The sequence below is a fragment of the Castor canadensis genome, chromosome 12, assembly GCF_047511655.1.
Source record: "Castor canadensis chromosome 12, mCasCan1.hap1v2, whole genome shotgun sequence".
Taxonomy (NCBI): Eukaryota; Metazoa; Chordata; class Mammalia; order Rodentia; family Castoridae; genus Castor; species Castor canadensis.
The window spans coordinates 95,941,718-95,962,519 of NC_133397.1; the positions used below are offsets into that span (position 1 = coordinate 95,941,718).

Genomic DNA, 20,802 nt, shown 5'->3' on the forward strand with positions numbered 1-20,802 from the left:
TACCTGCTGGGCTCTAACTTGCAAACTCATGCTCTTTACCACTGTCCTCTGATCCAAGGCTCTCTGATCCCTTTATCTAGCTGGAGACCAGTGTTTGACATGTCCTAACCCCTTGTGCTACTTGTCAGGGCAAAATTGTTGTCATACTACATCCTGATCCCTACTCTTTTCCAGGCATAGTACAGAAAGCAAAGCCAGAAGCAGACCTTTCCCACCATACCCTCTCTGCCTGTGCTGAAGGCCTTTGCTCTTTCCCAAACAGACATCTGGGTGGCAGAATATCTTTTTTTATTTAACAACAATTCCCAATCTATTAGATCCATCTCTTTACCCTGAGAAATGGTAATTTCACCCAGTGACAATAGATCTTGGGATTCTTATCTGTGTTTCTCATCACAATTCTCTTCTTCACAAGCCCTGTTTACATAACAGCCACATCCCTTACTAGTTGCATTCTCAGACTTTAACCCAGTGTCTGGCAAAATGTAGATGCTCAGCAAGTAAGCAGATAAATGGAGAGGAAATAAACTTTAAGAAAATGTAGAGTTCTAGTTACTAGTATTTGGCCATCTAGAATACTTGCCCAAGCTCCCACAGCAATACCCCCTGGGAAATATATGACAAATAGGTCTTTAAGTGATGCGTAAGCTCAACACGAAAAGGAAATGGAGATCCCAAATTGCCAGTAACCAAGAGGGAATTGAACTCCAGCATGAAGACCATGCCTGGGTGCAGACTTCTTAAAAGTCCTCCCTTGATTTCGATCCTACTGATATAATATCTGTGAATTATTCTGCTTGTCTCTTCTGTTGCCCCAGGTTTTGTGCTGATGAAAATGCATCTTTACTTACAACACTCTTTGCCAGGAAGACATGTCTGGTTAAAGTTAGTATAACAACAACAATCATAACATATATTCAGTAAAAGACAACATTTAACATTCATTTTGTGCCAACACTGCACTAACTTCCTTGCCTCATTTTTTTCATACACTCTCTTTAACAATTCTATAAGCATCAATAAACATTAGCCCCAATTGTAGGAGAGTAAAATTCAGCTTAGAAAAAATTTAATATGGACTTCCAAGTTCTACTCCAAGAAGGAAAGTGCTTATTCCTCTCCCAAAACAAGAAAAAATGTGAACTGAAAATCTACAACTCTTCTCAGATTCTCCAGAAAGTTGAGATGAAAGGGCAAATGGTGGAAACCCAAAACTACAGACAGGTAAATGCAGAAAATCATAGCCTTCAGAGGGCAGAAGCCAACAGCTGGGTCAGGTGTGAGGGTAGAGAAACTTAAATTGTAACCATGAATTATTGGGAGGCTCTTCATGTCCATTCTCTGCCTTGGCTAAGATTAAGTGTGGAGGCTCTGTTTGCATTAACAAGAGTTAAAACTCTGAAGACCCAGAGTTTGGCAGGGGAGGTGGGGGGACTGGACAAATTTATGAATTTTACTTCTAGGAGCTCCTCAGGTGCTCACTGTGAAGGCAGGAGGAAAATCCTCTCCTGCTTCTGGCAGAAAGGGGAAAATCATTCTGAGAATATTCCATTCTCTTAACAAAAGCCTGCTCTCAAGAAAAATCATTTTACCAGAGCCTAACTAATATGGAAAAGCACAATAGCCTCAGATACCCAACTCCAGCCCCCTGTAGACTTCCTGCCTCACCACTGGAGAAGGGGAAAAGTCGAGAAGCAGTGGTGAAGGTCACTGCCAAGGAGCACAAGCTTCCTAAATGGCTGAGACCTAACCTATAGGACACCTTCTCTCCCTTCACCTTACCCCACATCAGCAGGACTCCTGCGTAATAATGGGACTACAGGTAAAACTGCAAGCCTGGAGTCCTAGTCAAGGAGTCTCTAGAGGAAAATGCGAAGACACCTAGGGAGACAAAAATCAGGACACAAATAGAAATTTTAGCCTCTGATACTCAGCGTCACAGCAAAAAAATAAACACGGCCTATCTGCTAGCCAGTTAAACATAGAACTTCACAATAAAGGCCTATTTACTTCAGTTCCTTTTACACACCATTCCAGATTTCAAGAAACAATTACAAGGCATACCAAAAGTCAAAAAACAAAATCTGAAGGGACAGAACAAGTATAGAACGAGACTCAAATGTGGTGGAGATTTTGGAGTTCTCAGACCAGGAATTTAAAATAACTATGGATCATATGCTAAGGGCTTTTATGGGAAAGGTAGACAACAAACAAAGTCACATAGGCAGCGGAAACAGAAAAATGGAAACTCTAAGAAAGACTGAAATGTTAATTAAAAGTTACAGCTAGACAATTAAAAGAAGTCAACCTGCTATTTGAATCCACATCTGGCTGACTTTAAACAAAACCATAACCATTGAAATCAAGAGCCTTGGTGACTTTCAAAGATTTAATTATGAGGGTGCTCCATCTAGCAGCAGCTAAAGGGCTGAGACAGAGGACTTTGAGCTACTTTAGAGCCATGTGTTCAAGCAGCTTTCTTGTTACAAGGAAATCTAAGTCAACATTCCTTTAGGCTGTGCTTCAGGGAAGTGATAGGGATGGAAGGCAATGGGGACAGATGAGACTCAACCCCTCAGTTTGTAAAAGAGCACAATAGTGACCCACACATGGCTCTCTCTTTTCTGAGAGAAGGCAGGCATGGGGTGGTCCATGGGTACCAAGATCTCCTGGAAAAAACAGGAACAAAAGAGAAGGTCAGAGGTGGTTTTTGTTTGTTTATTTCTTACAGTTACTTAGCAAACCTGTAAGTAACTTGGAAAAAAAATTTGGAGGTACTGTGATTTCAACTTAGGGCCTTGCACTTGTACAGATGTTCAACCACTTGACCCACACCCCCAGCCCTTTTTGCTTTAGTTATTTTTCAGATGAGGTCTTGTGATTTTGTTTGGATCTTCCTGGACTGAGATCCTCCCACCTATGGCCTCCCAAGTAGCTGGGACCATAGGCACATGCCACCATACCTGGCTCATTGGTTAATATGGGATCTTGCTAATTTGTTGCCCATGCTGGCCTTGAACCACAATCCTCCTGATGTTTGCCTCCTGAGTATTGGGATTACAGAAGTAAACCACTGTGCCTTGCCTTAATTTGAAAAAAAGTTAATGTGTAAGATTACAATTTAAGAAATGTAAAATTCACCCTCAATCTAGCATCATCAACATTTGGTGACCATCATTCCAGCTACTTCTCTAAGCATGCCAGAGAGCTGGCAGGAGCTATAAATAGATGAATCCTTTATTCAGTCAACTTTAAGGGAGCCTCCACACTGAGTTGAGCACTGGTTTGGCCACCAGAGACCTAGCAGATAAGAGAGCAACCACCCTTCTTCCATGCACAGTGATTCTAACAGTAACAGTAACAGATTAACAGGCAAATGAGATACATCAGGTGGTGATAAATATCACGAGATAACAAAAAAGCAGACTGTAGCAAGAATTATTATTTAGATAGCATGGTCAGAGAAGGACTCTGAAAAAAAGTAGTGAGGCTATTGGAGAGCACACTGATCCAGGCACAAGGACCTCAAGGGCAGAATCCTTCAGATGGACATGGCAAGTGTCTGAGAGCAGTAAGGAGGCCAGTGTAGGAGGAGAATCCAAGAGAGGTAGTAACATCAGGTCAGAGTGGCATCTGTCAGGCACATAGTCTCAAGAGCACCACAAGATAAAGAGCACAGGTCACTAGGAGGTTTTAACAGGGAAGGATATAAACTGACAAATTTTCACAATTATTCTGATTTTCATATGAGGAGCTACAGCAGGAACCAAGAGCAGACAGGGCAGTGAGTCTTGGGGCCTGCAGGAAGACAGTCAAGTGGTCATGTGGAAATATTCTGACTATGCTTTCAGAAGTAGAGATGGGGCAAGTGCACACCGATTTGCCTTCAGCCCCAGAAACACCTGAGAATCTGGGATGTAGCCTCATTGCAAGAATGCAAAGTGTTGAAGGTCACAGGCAGGCAAGGGCCGAGGGCTGGGCTGGAGTCACTGTGCACCGAGCATCACCTCAGAGCACCTTCTTCCTGGCTTTTGGAGTAAGCACTGGAATTCATGAAATGTTCCTGCCCTGAAGAATGGAGACAAATCGGTAGCAGTGTGAAAGAGCTGCTGGCTTCACAGAGCTGAGGAGGGGCTTGCTCCTTTCACATGACACACACTCGCCCACGCATAAGGACCAGGATCACTGGATGCTTCCCGGAAGTGACAAGACACTTGCCACGTTGTTGCTGTGCATGCTTTGCTATCTTCTCTCTTTATTTTTCAAAGCTAAGAAAATGTGGTGCTTGGGAAATCTGTTGTGTCTGTGAGTTTGATTCAATCTGACCTAAGACCCTTTTGGTTGTTGTGCAGTATTATAGGTAGGGTTAGTTGGCAGAATTTGATGAGATGGATATAAGAGGTGAGTCGGCTTTCTGACACTAACAAACACATCAATTTATAAAGAAAAAAGATGAATTTGGACTCACAGTTTTAGAAGGTACTGATTTCAAATTACAGTACCACCAATTTTTTTCCCAACTAAAAAGTGTGCTTAGTAAGCTGGTGCTGCTGGCTCACAGCTATAATCCTAGCTACTCAGGAGGCTAAAATGGGGAGCACAGCAGTTCAAAGCCTGAGGGCAAATAGTTCTCTAGACTCTATCTCCAAAAACACAAGCCACACCAAAATGGAAAAGAGGTATGGCTCAAGCAGTAGAGCACCTGCTTTACAAGAGCAAATCCTTGAATTTAAACTCCAGTTCCAAAAATTAAAAAAATGTGCTAAGAAGTAGCAATAGGTCAGTTGTCTTTTGAACCTATGACAAGACAGCACATCATAACAGGAGTGTATGGAGGATCAAAGCTGCTCGGTTCGTGGCTGGGAAGCAAAAGAGAGAAGAAGTGGGCCAGAGTCTCACTATCCCCTTCAAACACACACTCCCAGTGACCTGAAGGCCTCCCACAAGGCCCCACCCCTTAAAGGTCCTACCACCTTCCAATAAGTGCCATCCAGGGAACCAAGTCTTTGCCATATGGACCTTGGAGGACACTTAAGATACAAACTGAATATAGCAGTGAGCAAAGGGCAGGAGTCAGGATGACTCCAAGGTTTTGTCATGAACAACTAAAAGCACAAAGTTGATAATGACCAGGATGTGAAACACAAAAAGGGATGGGGGAAGCAGAACATGGAATCACAAGCTCAGTTCCAGCTGTGTTAGACTTGAGCTGCCTACTGTACATCCTAATAGAATTGACCAGTCTGGGAATCAAACCTATGAATACAGATTTCAGAAGGCAGAAGACATTTAGTATCAAGTGCTCAGACACCTAAACATTTAACGGTCAGAAAGAGAAAGACAAATCAGCAAAGAAATTAGAAGGTGTAACAAATTGGGAGTTTGGCATAAAAGCCAGAGGAAATGTTGCCCAAAAACTAAAGATGGGCTCAACTAAAGATGGAAAGCTGAGCTCACCCTGTCTACTGACAGTCTGAGTAAGACAATGGTCAAGACTTGATCAGTAGAAATTGTTAAATTACATTATAAACCAAACTTGAAGAGTGGGAAAAACAGAATTTCACCAAAATGAGATGACACTGTACCTACAACACAAACTGGACATATTCATTAACAATTGAAACAAAACTGAAGGATTTGCTCAACTTACAGTAAATCACCATCACCAAGAGCAAATCTAATCTAAAATATTGGGTAAAGAAACAAGATTGTAACGAACATTAAACAGTAGAGTAGTTTCTTAACATGTTCATTTCCATTGGTTAAATTATCAGTTTTATAATGTAAAATAAAAATCATAAAGTATCTAATATTTTTACTTTTAGACACAATTCTCCTATTTAGCTTTGAGTCTATAGTTAAACAGATTGATGAAATTGTCACAATAAACAACTTTAAATTGTGATGCACCTCTTATTGGCTGATTTAGTCATCAAAGTGTTTTGTTTTGTTTTGTTTTGGTGTTTTTAGTGGTTACTGGGGTTTGAACTCCAGGTCTCACATTTGCTATTGCTAGGCAGGCACTCTACCACTTGAGTCATTCCAGCAGCCCTTTCTATGTTGGGTATTTTCAAGATAGGTTCTCCTGAACTATTCGCCCAGACTGGCTTTGAACTGTGATCCTCCTGATCTCTGCTTCCCAAGTTGCTAGGATTATAGGTGGGAGTCACTAGCACCCAGCTGGCTTATTATTTAAGAAACACCAGAGGCTAAATTTGTCTTATCTGTTCATATTCTTTAATTATTCCATATATATTTTTAAATTAGTTTCTGACATGCACTACAAAATTCTTTTCAAATTTTAATTGGAATTGCCTAAAATTGGTGGACTTTATCTTAAGCCTTAAGTCTATGTTTTTCTCTGTAAAGAGCTGTGCATCCTTTATGTCTGCTATCTGAGCTGTATTACATTTTGGTTTATCACCTCTATGAAGAAGAGCACTGTTTGGCATGCTCATCATGGATCAGTAACTTTGTAGAAATAACTTGCTGCAGTGGTTCCTCTAATTTATGAGTCAGAATTAATGTACTCTTATCTTGTAAAAGTAAAGTATTCTCTTTCCTGTTTTACTTCTTATGTTTATTTCATCTTCTCTATCTCATTGTTCATTGGCCAGTAGCAGCCAACAGCATTCATGTCTCATCACAAATCTTTAAGAAATGCTTCTAGAGCTTCTTCTAATGGAGATTTTCTATGATGTTTCACAAGTGGTCTATACCAATCTAAGGAAATTTTCTCAACACAGTTTCTGAAAGGTTTGTTATTATTGTTGCTTAATCATATAGATATTAAATTTTGTCACCATAGAATTATTTAGTTCATAATTACTTTGATAAATTTTTTTTATGTTAAACCATTCGCATGAGTCAGAAATTGTAAGTATGTTATTGGATTGAAGTAACAAATACCTTCTCTAGGATTTCCATGCCTATGCTCGTTAAGTGAAATTGTACTGATTTTTTAATAAAGTTGACTAGACCCAGGACTTTGGGCATGAGAGTAAGGTAGTATGAATAAAAAGCTAAGTTACTAAATGAAATCCTGGAGAGAAACTATGAATTCTTAACCATGATCAATGAAAAGATTTGGAAACCAATGCCTAATCCACTAGCAGTAAGAATGCCTATTATACCCCTCAAGACTCTATATTCTATTCCCTACAAGAAGAAATTAGGACTCCTTAGAGACAGGGCTGCTTCCAAGCCTTGAGTGGGAACAGTCTAAAGTGAAGTGGAACCTCTTGTTATAATTCAAAGCAAGGAAGCCATTAATAACTCAGACCATGTCAAAAGCTCACACTGCTAAAGATGGAATAATTTTAGTATCAACAAGTATATCTACAATTTACTGACACATATGTTTAAATTTACATATTTTAATGAGGATGGCATGTATTAAAGAATAACCAACATTTGGTCCTGCTTCCAATGATTACACATTGCAGATTACACATTCATGGGAGGGAAAAGCACTTTGCACCTTGAAATGAAACCAGTAAAAGGTCATTATACTAGTTCTGATGCCCAAAATAAATGACTTCTTGAGCGTTTCTCTAGATTTGACTTAAGAGCAAATGTTAAGAGCCCTGAGTTGGGGCATGAGAGTCCTCCACTGCTTTTCTGGAACAGGATCAGAATTTCTCACCAGAAGCCTTAAAGAACTAAATCCTGCAAAAACTGTATTTACAAAAAGAGCTCCAGGTTGGGAAGACTGCAAATAGAGTCTGCCCCTAGGGGCTTAAAATACCTGCTCCTGAATATGAGACTTTGAGGCTCCTGCACTAAAGATACCTGCTTCACTGTGTATTTGCTGGGAGGTACTCCAGAGCTGTCACCAAGGAAGCCATTTCTCCCAGAGCAGAAACACACTCCTCTAGATGTTTTGCCAGAGATTTAATGTTTTCTCTCACAATAAAGGGGGAACTAACATTTATTCAATGTCAGCTATGGGAAAGCACACTGTAAGTTCATATAGCCTTGCATTTATGATATCCTTACCCTAAATACTTATGTTGCCATTCTTCTTCTCAGTGCGTAGGTTTTTTTCTGCCCACTAACATAAGACTGATCCTGAAAGGACTCTTTCCAAGTAGAAGAAGGAACTCAGTGAGCACAGTATTGAACGTCCCAATTATGCCCCAACATAACCCCAATTTCCCAGATTTAGTAGACTTGTATGGACTCATAAGAGTTTTTTTTACTGTAAACTTGTAGCTCATGGTTGAAAAAAAGGATTCAATAAATAAAGAAAATGATATAAATGCCTCCCTTTTGAATATTTTTTACCATAAAACCTATAAGAAATTTGTCTCTAGAAAGTCTCTGGAAATCATTGCTTTGATTTTTTTTCACTATTATAATTTCATTTGTAATTCTATAAAACACCATCTTGAAAATTATGAAATAATGCATGAAATATTACTCTTATTCTTTCTATTAATCCAATAGGCAACATGGTTGTTAAAATATGGAGTAGGAAACAAACTATTTGAATGTAACTCTTATCTCTGACAATTATTGGTTGCTTTGTGTTTACCAAATTACTTAACCTGTAACAACCCCTACTACATCTGAAGAGCAGATGTGATATTACTTATTTCATGTGATTCCTATAAGGATCAAAGAAATTCAATATATGGAATAATTTGTTAGCATGTTTTTATGTTAGGCTTCATTAATTTAATGTTAATTCTAATGAAGAACAGTGAGACCGAAACCCTTACTCTGAGTCACAAAACACAACATTTTTATCTTAAATAGGGTTGACAACACAAATTCAAATTCCCAATAGCCCAGGTTAAGGGGACTGTTCATCCTCTGGAAAAGAAGTCAAGCCTATTGAACATTCTGTAAGTGGGTGGAGTACCTTTGCCAATATTGTCAAAAGAAATGTGGGATAAAATCTGCAATTTCCAATCCAGTCCTGATGACTCATTCTGGCAACTTTCCTAAAGTTAGTTAAGAGTAGAAAAACATAAAAATGTTCCATACTTAGACATGAAACTCTTGGATAATCTGTATTGATTAATGACACACAATTGGACATTGTACAGGAACAATTCTTTATTCAACAGTTCTATCTTCCTTATTGCAGGACATTTAACATCTCTGGTACCGAAGCACCAATTTCCTATAAAACTCTCTTCTAAAGACCAAAACACATTTCTAAATGGGCCAGATAATGCCCCACTCTAGGACCTGTAACTTACATAAAAGGTAACATCAGTAAATTGAAGATGATATAGTTTTCTTCTACCATAAACCCTCACTCAGTGAAGCCTTCTACTTAAAACATAACATACTCCAGCTATCAATCTGATTGTCTAGTTATTCAAGGTTCCTGGGAAATGTCAGCAAAGACCTTTCTGTTCTGTCCTAGTAAAATTTCATTCAGAGAAGCCCAAGGGTTTGACCTCGAATTAAAATGCCCTGAACTTTCAATCATTCTCTGAAAATTCGTAGAAACAAATACATTCCACTGGCAAAGGGAATCCCTAACACCTACAACTTGGTTACCAAACACTGTTCCTCACCAAAAGGAATGAGGACTCTTTGGGGAATGGGTAATCCCAGTTCTAGAGAGAGGGTACAGGGTGAATCTAGGACACCTTGTTTGCTGCAAAGCAAATAAATGCTCAAAAATATAAGGGGATGTCAGAAAAACATTAGAACCAATTTGAAGAGGTTTACATTAATCATCTAAAATAATAACATTGCTGAGTGATGGGTAATACATTACCCAGCCATGGCCAGCCATCATGGGGACTAGGTTGGGTTTATACTCCAGCCATGATCAACTAGAAAACTAGATAAAATATATGAAACCACTGTTAGTCAACATTGGGCAATATTTCCCCTAGCTTCCAGTTTAAAGACACTTTCTGAACATGGTATAGTAACAGGAAACTCAGGAAGCCATGGCAAGGAACTCAGTCATTGAGTTCAGCACACTGTACTTTTTAAATGGGCCCATTCTATTTTATATTATTTCTATCACAATGAATCTGATTTCAAAAAGCCTCTGAGTCCTCAGTGATGGTAAAAGAAAAAAGAAAGAAAAACTTATTTGCCCCATTAAAGATAACTACCATTCATCTATTATTCTAAAAATAAGCAATTGAGGGAAAGAATTTAGAAGAATTATAACTCTTCCATAGTTTATGAGGGACAGTTCTTCTTTACACAAGATCTACCTAACAGCCAAGTACCAATGGCTCACACCTGTAATCCTCGCTACTTGGGAGGCTGAAATTGGGAGGATCAAGGTGATACATTTGGTAGGTAGACAGATAGATGATAGACAGATAATAGGTAGATGATGGATGGATGGATAGATAGCTAGACAGACAAACAATAAAGTCAGTAAAGAAAAATGTTTTTAAAACCTTGAAGGGGTTGGGGGTGTGGCTCAATGGCAGAGTACAAGGCCCTGAGTTCAAACCCAGTTCCGCCAAAAAAAAAAAAAACTTGAAATTTTTTGCTGGGTGTAGTGACTCACACCTGCAATCCCAACTACTTGGGAGATAGAGATTGAGAGGATCACAGTTCTAGGCCAACCCAGTAAAAAAGTTAGCAAGACCCCCATCTCAACAGATAAGCTTGGCATGTTGGAGCATCTCTACAATCCCAGCTATGTGAGAGGCTATAGGTAGGAGGATCATGGTTTGAGGGCAGCCTATTCACAAATGCAAAATTTTTTCTGAAAAATCACTAAAGGAAAAAGATCTGGGAGGCATGACTGGAGTAGTAGAGAGCATGCCTAGCAAGTGCAGGGCCCTGAGTTCAAAGTCCATTATCACCAAAAAAACAAAAGAAAAAAGACATGAAGTTTCTGAGTGTTCTTTATAACATAACATTTATGTTTCCAAGTGTTCTATGTGTTAAAGGCTCTTTTTTATAACAAAAGTTGGAACAAGTGCTCCAAGTTCCATCACAGAAAATTTGTGATCACCTCATACCCAAGGAAAGGAGTGGTACTCCAGAAGCTCTCCTTTCAGCTTCCTCAACATTAATCTAATTTCCAGTGCTCTCACATCACTGCCTTTCTTCAAAATGTTCATCTATTTAGGTTGAAAATCCAGTTGTTTAAAATGAAAGGAACACTTCTAATTGTTTTCAGGTATGAGCTGAAATTTTAGACGTAATTCAAAACAATGGTAATGTGGCTAAACGCAAATGAGCCCCTTCTACAGAAAGACACCCCTTCACTGAGTTGGCATTTTTTCATAAAGCAAAATCCAGTGAGTAATGTGCAGCAAGATTGAAACAACTTTGGCTAGAAGATACCAAAGCCATGTGCTGTGTCTCAGACAGGAGTTCCCCAACTGGTAGCCTCAACTAGCTCACTTCTTTCCTACAGTCAACTTGCTCATGGCTCAAGAAGTCATTCCTTAGGTGTGGGCCAAAGCCCCCTCATGTTCTTAGCTGACTGACAAACTTCAGTCAGCTTCCCAACAAGTTATTCTTTCTACTTCTTGTCCTTCTAATGAATTGATGGAGCCCATCCTCCTCCTTTTCTTTCTACTTCCTGTGTTTGAAGCAGTGGAAGGGACAGAAATTAGTTTTGAACTAAGAAAAAGATAGGGATGATTTCTGGAGAAAAAAGAGAGAAGAGAAGCAGGAGGGAACATATTATGGATGTTCCAGAATTAATTGAAGACGCTGAAGAACTTTCTTGAGACTGAAAAAGCCCATGGTTGTACATGCCTGGAACCCAGCATTTGGCAGGCAGATACAAAAGAGTCATGAACTCAGGGTCAGCCCTGGCTACATGATGAGATGGTCTCAAAAAGGAAGAAATGTAGGGAAATGCAAATTCCATCAATGGCTAAAAGACGCTCAGCTTTTTCTATGGAATAAGCCTTGCATTTGGAACAATTTCTTCTTGACAACCAGAGAACATCATAAATCCATGCTCCTCAGTTTATGCCATGTGTTAGAATCACCTAGGAGCTTCTTATAAACACTTATGCCCAAACCACATCCCAGACTACTTAAGTGAGTCTCTCTGGTGCTTGCTGCATGGCAGCATGATCTGGAGTTAGGGAATGGACCTCCAATTCCCATCAATGTCTTTTCATCTCCCCAACTCTCTGATGACTGGCTCCTGACAGTCTCAGGCAAATCACTCTTGTCCATTGCACTGCCTGATGCAAAGCTCATCTTGTATTCTCAGTCAATCATATTGGGTCTTGATGTAACTGGCCCTGGACTCACTTTCCATTCAACAGAGATGTACTTTAGACTCTTAATTGGACACGTTAAAGTGTAAAAGGAAATAAGAAGTAGAGAACACAGAGTGCCTACGTAGCTCGTTATCTATGCAGCTTTGAAGTACTGCCCTTGGGTCTCCTTTTGGACTGATGTCCCTTTACAGACCTTTCTAATAGCCTCTAGTTAAAGCCAGAGTCCGTGAGGTACAAATACTGCATCCTGCATCCGGGAAAACCCATGCATATTGACACAGGACTGCACACATGAAGCTGAAGACAACACTGCCTCCAGGCCAGTATGTGTCTCTCACCTACAGCTAAGATCATAATTTAGTTTTTGTCATCAGGGCTCCTTCTCATTAATTTGAATGCTTCTCATTTGCATGACCAATTCAAGAATTAAGGATTGACTTGGTCTGGTTCCCCAAAGCAGGCACAAGAGTAGAATCTGCACAAGTGATTTATGAAAGGTGTGTTCCCAGAGGAAAGAGTTGGTGGAGCTGGGGAAGCTGGGAAGAGAAGGCAAAAAGGCAAGGTAGTGAGGGGTTTCTGAGAAATTGCAAGTACTTATTACCAGCCTAAAAGATGCTGTTCATACAATAGGATGACTACTTGCTGGGTGTCCCTGTGGCAGTTAAAGCATAATCACAGTGGCACTGGATAGGAATAGTTCAGAATGCAAACAGGTGATGAAGATAGAAGGGCCTGACAGGGTAGCAGCCCATGGAAATTCAAGGTAAGAACAGACAGAGGTTCCATCAGCTGTTGGATAGGGCAAATGTTGAAAAGAAAACACAGTAGGAGAACAAGGTGCAATCCTACATAGAGAGTCATAAGGATTAAGTGCATCCAAGAACCACAGGTGTGATTACCTCTGCACGCTGGGCCAGGGAATCCACATGTTATTCTCCACTTGCTAAACAGTGGCTTTCTTTTGATAATTTTCTGTTTAAGGACATTTGTGGCATCAGTGAGGCCATGTTGAAACTCATGTGTATTTTCAATGGATTCTTGGGTAGCATCACCTTCCAGCGTAGCAGGATTCTTCACTTCAAAGGAATTCACCTCTGAAATTGAAAGCACAGACATTGCTATCTATGACCTTATTAGGATAAAAGAAGGTAACCAAGTAAAGAAAGTGGGCTGGAACAAGAAATCAAGAGGGGTATGAAGCCTGGAGACACTCTGATACTTGAATTTTTGTTGATATTTCTTATATATCCAGTAATAATAAAATTGCATGGATGCAAAAGTACTTCCAATTTATTAAAATATTCCAGAAAAACAGGATTAGTAAAAACCCAGTATTTCCCAAGAATATAAGAGAAAGACAAGGAAATAACACTGGATATAGTCTGTGCTTTTGGGATGTAAGAGATTATAAAAATCAAGCCAAAGCAAACTTGAAGGAAAGCCCTATGAGAGAAAAGAACTGGATGTACTAATCCTGGGAAATTTACAAAAATTGCATAAATATATGATATATACCCTATATGCACATTAAATAAAATACACCCACCACATGCACATAATGCCTATGTTCCAGAAACATGTTTCATTATGCTCTTGTGGTGAGTATATAATATATATGCAAGTATTTATCTGACTAAACATAAGAAAAATGAGTCATTATATAGTATGTTATCATTACTATTCCATTCAGTTGAAATGGAGAGAAAGATGGTATGAAAAGCAGATGGCCTGTTTGACCCCAGAAGGAAATAGAAGCAAGGAGCAATAAACAGAGGAATCACACTCTCCGTGCTCCCCAAACCTCTCCTGAGTTGGCTGCTAATCACACTTTGAAACAGGGAACAGAAACATTACTGAATCCCCTTTTCAAGTCATCTCTTCCAACCAACCTCTCCTCTACTTTTACTCAAAGTTAAAAACGATCCTATTCAGCACTTCCATCTTTTATTGAGAGAAGTCCTCTAGCATAGGAGAGCTGTTGCAGATCAATCCTGACAGTAACAGCAGATAAAATGAAGCTGCTAAGCCAATGGCTCTCCCTGGACATCAAGACCTTACCTCTGGTGGATCATGAACCCACTGTCCATCCACAAAGAACTTGCATTGGTGATTTCCCTCAGAGAGGTCCAGGATGGCAACAAAGTCATTATGGCTACAGAAGAAAACAGAAGGTCAAACGGGCCAAGTTCCTTTCAGAAAACAGAATGTAACAACAACAACAACAACAAAAATTGGCAACCACAGTATCATACCAATGACGGCCCATATTCCTAATCCACTGTATCCCTGTAAAAATAACCTACAAATCCATTCTCCTTTTCTAGATCACCTTGGATAACCTTGGGTGGTATTTGCCAACTCCTCCCAATAACGTTAGTTTTTAACCAATGTCTGAGTTGCACCAAGCCACCTGTGGCAGAGGTGAGGAAATGAGCCAGAGTCGCAGAGGGCACTTTGCATGCGAACAGAATCCAAGATGGGCTTGCAGTGGGGAGGTATCTACCGCACTGGTCCTCAACTATGATCCACAAGGAGTCAGAGCCCGGAAAAACAAATGGGCACCAGGAGACTTGCCACCTGACACCTCGGTCCCTTAAACGCCTTTTAGCGCGGGTCAGACCAGGGACGCGGTTGTGGGGACCCAGCGCGAGTGTGGGGATCCTGTCGCGGGCCGGGAAACTTACCCGGGCGTCGGGCAGGCTGAAGACGCTGGAGTCATCGCTGCTCCCCACCATGATCTTGTGCTCCTAGCCCTAGGCATGGCCGCCGTTGCCCCCTGTGCGAGCAGCATTGTCGCCATGGTGCTCCCAGGACACGCGCTCGCTGGTGATGTTTCCCCTGGCAGCAACTCTGCTCCGGGCCCACCTGCGCCGGAAGACACCAGACGGGGACCACGCGGCTACGTCATATAGGGAATCCACGCTTCAGACAGCCGAGCACGGAGATCCCTCCCGCCCTCCTTCCCTCCCTCGTGGCCCTCAGGGGGATGAAAGAGCGCCAGGCTGCCCTCATGATCCAACCTTTCACAGGGTCCCGCTGGGGAGTCGCACACGTGCGCACCACCTAGGCGAAGCGGCAGTCCCTAGAGAGGCGGGCCGCGGGGGCGCGCATCGGTGCCGCTAGAGAGGGGGGCCTCGGGGCGCGCACCCGAGGGGCTAAAGAGACATGTCAGGGGGCGGCCACAGAGCGAGACATCTAGGGCTTGATGGGGGATGGGCTCTGCGTTGAGGGCCTTGTGGCCTTGTTGGTTGAACAGCCATCGCGCCAGTGTCCCTGGGAGGTTGGAGTGCCTTGGCGAAGGTGAGCGGGGCGCAGGCGCTCTGGGCAGTGGGCCCGGAGCCGAGTTGCTGCCGTGGGAAAAACCACCAGCGAGCGCGTGTCCCCGGAGAGCCATGGCAACAATGTTGCCCACGACGGTGGCCATGCCCAGGGCGAGGAGCACATCACGGTGGGGAGCAGTGACGACTCCACAATCTTCATCCTGCCCAATGCCCAGGTAAGGTCCAGGCTCCCGCAACTAGGTCCTCTCACCCACGACTCTGTCCCCGCCCATGTGACTGGGTCCCCGTGCCATGACGAGGTTCCCAACCCCGCGACTTGGTCCTGGAGCCCTCGACTGGGTCCCGACTCCTTACCCTGAATGGCCCTAAAGGGGGTTTCCAGGATGGAGGTGTTAGGTGGCAAGTCTTCTCCCTGTGCCACCTCAAAATAGGACCAAGAGGCTGAGTTCTTGCTTTCCCTGGCTCTGACTTCCAGGGCCACAGTTGAAGACAGGTGTGCAGGACGTGTCCCAGCCACCAGCCCATCCTAAGTTCTGATCTTGTGCAGGGCACCCTCTGCGACCCTAGCTCAATTCCTCACCTCCGACTCAGATGGCTTGGTGCATGGCTTTACTGACAATGTCCTACTTGTGCACAGTCTGATCTTCCAAGAGGGCGGCACATGGATCCTCATTTTGCATGAATGGAAAATGAAGGCCAAGATGCCAATCTTTTCTCCTGTTTTTAGGTAATTCGTCTGCCCAAGTAAGGAGTCAATGCTTTTCAGCAAAAGCACCACCTGTTGTTAGAGGGTGACTCTGAAGACCCTTGGTTCCACAAGACTTGCCACTGCCTGACAAGGAGGGAGATATTAAACCACAGCCCAATTGAGAAAAATGTGATTGTTCACTGCCTAACCCCCTTGTGACTACATGGGCATGGTGTCCAATACCCCCTGGGATGTTGGTGCCAGAGGTACCAACCAGAAGATGGAAAGAACACAGGCAATACTCACCACCATGAAATTAAGTCTGCAGGAAGAAACAGGTATGCTCCTCTCTGCTGCCTACAAGTGGTTGAGAAAGCAGCTTAGGATTCAGAATGTGGATACTGTAGCCTCAAATATGGGTGGCAGAGATGATTGGAAGGTGGAAGAAAAACTGAGTCATAGACCCTCAACTTTCAGCAGCTACTCATTTGGTCTGAAAATTTCCTGGCACCAGAAAGCCTCCCAAGCCTACCTGCACAAAACCCAGCATCAAAGTATTCAGATGCTCCTAACTCCTGAGTGGTAAGTAGACTTGGTTTTCCCCTTACTCTTAGACTTTTACACTAGACAGGTTCTGTGGATGCTGTGGTTCCATATGAGGGATGCTTCTCTCAAAGGTTTGTGTGCTAAAGGCTTGGTCCTCCATTGAGAGGTGATAGGATCACGAGGATGCTGAGAAAGTGAGGAGGTGGTTCAGGGCATCACTCACTGTCTGCCTGTCCCAACTTCTGTGTCACCAGACCCTGTTGCATCCTAACTTATGCCCTTGATCATACTATGCTCTGTTAGTGGAATTCAACCACAAGTCAACAGCATTAAGTTTTTTTTCCTTTTTTTTATTATTTTATTATTCATATGTGCATACAAGGCTTGGGTCATTTCTCCCCCCCCCGCCCCCACCCCCTCCCTTACCACCCACTCCACCCCCTCCCTCTCCCCCTTACCCCCTCAATACCCAGCAGAAACTATTTTGCCCTTATTTCTAATTTTGTTGTAGAGAGAATATAAGCAATAATAGGAAGGAACAAGGGTTTTTGCTGGTTGAGATAAGGATAGCTATACAGGGCATTGACTCACATTGATTTCCTGTGCGTGGGTGTTACCTTCTAGGTTAATTCTTTTTGATCTAACCTTTTCTCTAGTTCCTGGTCCCCTTTTCCTATTGGCCTCAGTTGCTTTTAAGGTATCTGCTTTAGTTTCTCTGCATTAAGGGCAACAAATGCTAGCTAATTTCTTAGTTGTCTTACCTATCCTCACCCCTCCCTTGTGTGCTCTCACTTTTATCATGTGCTCAAAGTCCAATCCCATTGTCAACAGCATTAAGTTAATTCACTCACATGATCTATCGAGCAATGATAGACCCTGTTTGGTCCAATATGTGAGACCAATAAAATAGCATATCTATAAGTCTTCCCAAAAATAGATGCTCACAGCATGTACTCAAGGTTCTACACATAACCATTTTAATCATCCTGCAAACTTGGGAAGAGCTCTTATGGGGATAAAATGTAATTCATAAGTAACACACATGAACTGGTATTTAGTGACATTAAAAAAAAATAGCTGTTCTGTGGTTGCATATGGAAGGTGGAGACAGTAGGATCATGAGTTTGAGATCAGCCTGGACTACATAGGGAGACCCTGTGTCAAAATCAAGAAAACAGCTGGGTGCTCATGGTTTGTGCCTTGCTAACCTAGCTACTTGAGAGTCTGAGATCAAAAACAGAACAATAAAACCAAGCAAACAAAACCAAAACAACCCATTATAAAGTAGGAGTTTAAGAGGTTGCAATGGCACATTGACTTGGATTTAATGAAAAGCCAACATATGCCCCAATGAGAGAAAAGAAAACAACATAGAAATGCCATGTATGGAGATGATGATATGCTCATGGTACAGGAGTGAGTATAGGTATCTTAAACTGGTCGGGGCCACCATGAGAAGGGGAGGAGTGAAGAAGACTGGTAAAGATGAATCAATTGGAGTTGTAATACACATATGCATGGAAACAACATAAGGAATCTCCCTGTGTAGCTATGTGTATCTCAAATTAGCAGAAATGCAATGCTTCTCTTTTTATCTTTTATGTATTTTCTTCTACAAAATCTGAGAACAGAAGGGCAGAACAGGTTTTGCCGGGGGTGGGGGGGAGGGGTGGCACTAGTGGGAGAGGGGAGGTAGCAGGGAAAGGAGTAGGAGGATAAATAGGGAGTAAATAATGTATACATGTGTGTAAACACAAAGATAATACCTGTTGAAACTGTTTCAGGAATCAGCCAGTGGGGGATGAAGGAGAGCATCAGTGGAGGGGGTGAATTCAAGTATGATATATCTGATACACTGTAAGAACCTTTGTGAATGTACCCCACCCAGCACAATAAAAATAAATAAATGAAATAGAGAGTGCAGCAAGAATAATATTTATCGAGGACAGAAAAAATTTTAAACACTTGTAATTTATTCTCTTAGCATGATACATAGCTCTGTGTTCTATATGTTTTAGCCCACTTAGAAACAATGGGAGAATATTCAAACAACACATGACACTTTAATATCAGCAAAGTTTTATACTTTTCTTTTGACAAAAAAGCCTTTGAATACATGCTCTAATATTAAAGAAATGAACTTCTGGGTAGCTTTGAAGAAAGTGTAACTTGTATGCCATTTCTTCTTTGATGATTTTGACCATACATAAGAATGAGCAATGAAGCTTAATTTCTTAGGAAAGAGAGGTGGTGGTACTGGCACAGGAGTGCACAGCTATGAAACTAGCAGATGACTAGTTTCTGAACCCAGATACCTTTAATGTTTCAAACTAGGCTGACAGTTGGGAGGCAGGAGACATTCCATGACAGCCTCCACATTCTAATTCTGTTACTGCTGCTCCAGTTTCTTATATCTGAAGCTACTGTGTATTCCCTGGCCAACCAGCTGTGGAAATACAGTAAGTTTTGTAGGTTGATAGTCACTCAAGTGGTGAATGAGCACGTGTTTTCTCTATGAGAAATGAAATGTCTCCCCAACTTGATTCTTCACTTCCCTTTATCAAATAAATGTCATCCTTCCCATATTCCTAGAAACATAAAGTTGATATTTCTCCCTGAATTTGCTGAGGGTAGAAAAATGGTGACAAAGTGTATAGGGCAGGACGAGGGTTAAAATCCTACTTAGTGATTTTTGATTAAGGGAGAGAACTACCTGCTTTTCTTAAGAACTGGTAAAAACATTTTTCTTGGGATCCTGTCTGTGCCATGTCAGATCCTGCAGACATAACATCGGTGTTGAGACCAACTCAGAGGCCTGGCCCTCACCAGCTTCCCCTGAGTTTGAACTTCCATTGAATTCTAATTGGCCAAGCTCTGTACTGATCATGCTAGAGACATGGCAATGGAGCACAGTACCTGCTTCAAATTAGGCACAGGGAAGTCTGCTGCTAACTGAAGCTGTGGCTGAGACTAAGGAAACCATGATCAGGGGACGCACCAGGACACCCTGGAGGACAGGTACTTCTTATGGTCCAGGAGGGTCATTTGATACTCTGTGGTGCAGTGGAAGGTGCTTCTGAGATACCAGACAATCTGTAGTATGCCCTGTCTCTCTCTAAGCTGGTAAATCTTCATGGTTACCCAACGGCCAGCAAGTCCAGGTGGACTTCAAGTATCTCAGCTATGAAACATGAGGCCAAAGTGAGAATGGGGGTGTGCAAAGGAGACCACCAGCCAGAGAAATATGCAAGCCAGGGTGAGAGCAGGATCTCCCCTCCCACAGTCAGCTGGGAATAGGAATCCACTAGCCTGTTTGTAAGAGGATCTGTAGTGACTCAAGGAATCATGTGAACAGGGGCCATGCACAATAGCTAGCAAGTTTAGAAGGAATCATTCCAACTCTCAGCTGCATTTATCCTCATTTATATACAACGTCTTTTTCAAAACTTCTTGCAGACTTTTTTTAAATTGAAAATGACTAGTAAAACTCTTATAACAAGTGCCTTACACAGAATAAGTACTGATAACGTCTTGTTCTATTACTTTTTATATAACACAAGGTTTATTAGTGTAAGTGATGTTTCTTTCAGGTTCTCCAGATAAGATTTTTTTAATCTGAGAAACTTGTGTATGACTGGAATTCCAACACAAGGAACTGTTGTCCCTAGTGTCTGAGCATAAAGGAAATCACTGTTTCAGGCCCAGCTTAGTGTTTTGACTTAGAGGTGCAAGGCTTGGTGGTGACAGTGGTCCCAGATCACCAGATCAGAGTCAGACCTCAGTGATGTGAATTCTGACTCTGCCATTTACCATTTGAGTCATTTGTCAAATACCTTTCATTTAAGCCTGATCTCTCCAATGGGACAATTAAATGTTATCTAGTCAAGACACTGGGAAATTAAAATGTGGAAATCTCTAGACAGACCCTGGCCCTGGGGCAATGTTTTTCTTTTCTGCCTCCTCCACTGAAGGCAGTGCCCACTGCAGTATGTCCAGCTGTCCACTGAGATGGGTGCATCTGTCTTTTCTCAGAGTGTGGAGACTATAAAGTCATTGAGTTGGTGCTGGGAGAGAAGCTGCAGCCTGAGGAGGGGGAGCTGAC

At 41.9% G+C, this 20,802-nt stretch overlaps 1 long non-coding RNA gene across 4 annotated transcripts in view; it reads right to left on the bottom strand.

Annotated features, from left to right (window-relative positions):
- Positions 1-1,122: 1,122 nt before the first annotated feature.
- LOC109678892 (uncharacterized) overlaps positions 1,123-20,802 on the bottom strand; it is a 243,798-nt gene continuing 224,118 nt past the window's right edge. For 3 of the 4 annotated variants that reach the window (XR_012439861.1, XR_012439863.1, XR_012439864.1), the window contains 4 exons: positions 16,461-16,511; positions 14,244-14,337; positions 13,085-13,279; positions 1,123-1,881 (listed from right to left, as the gene is read on the bottom strand). This is a non-coding gene — a long non-coding RNA (uncharacterized lncRNA). The remainder of the gene's footprint in view (positions 1,882-13,084; positions 13,280-14,243; positions 14,338-16,460; positions 16,512-20,802) is intronic. The other variant, XR_012439860.1, reaches the window with a different exon arrangement.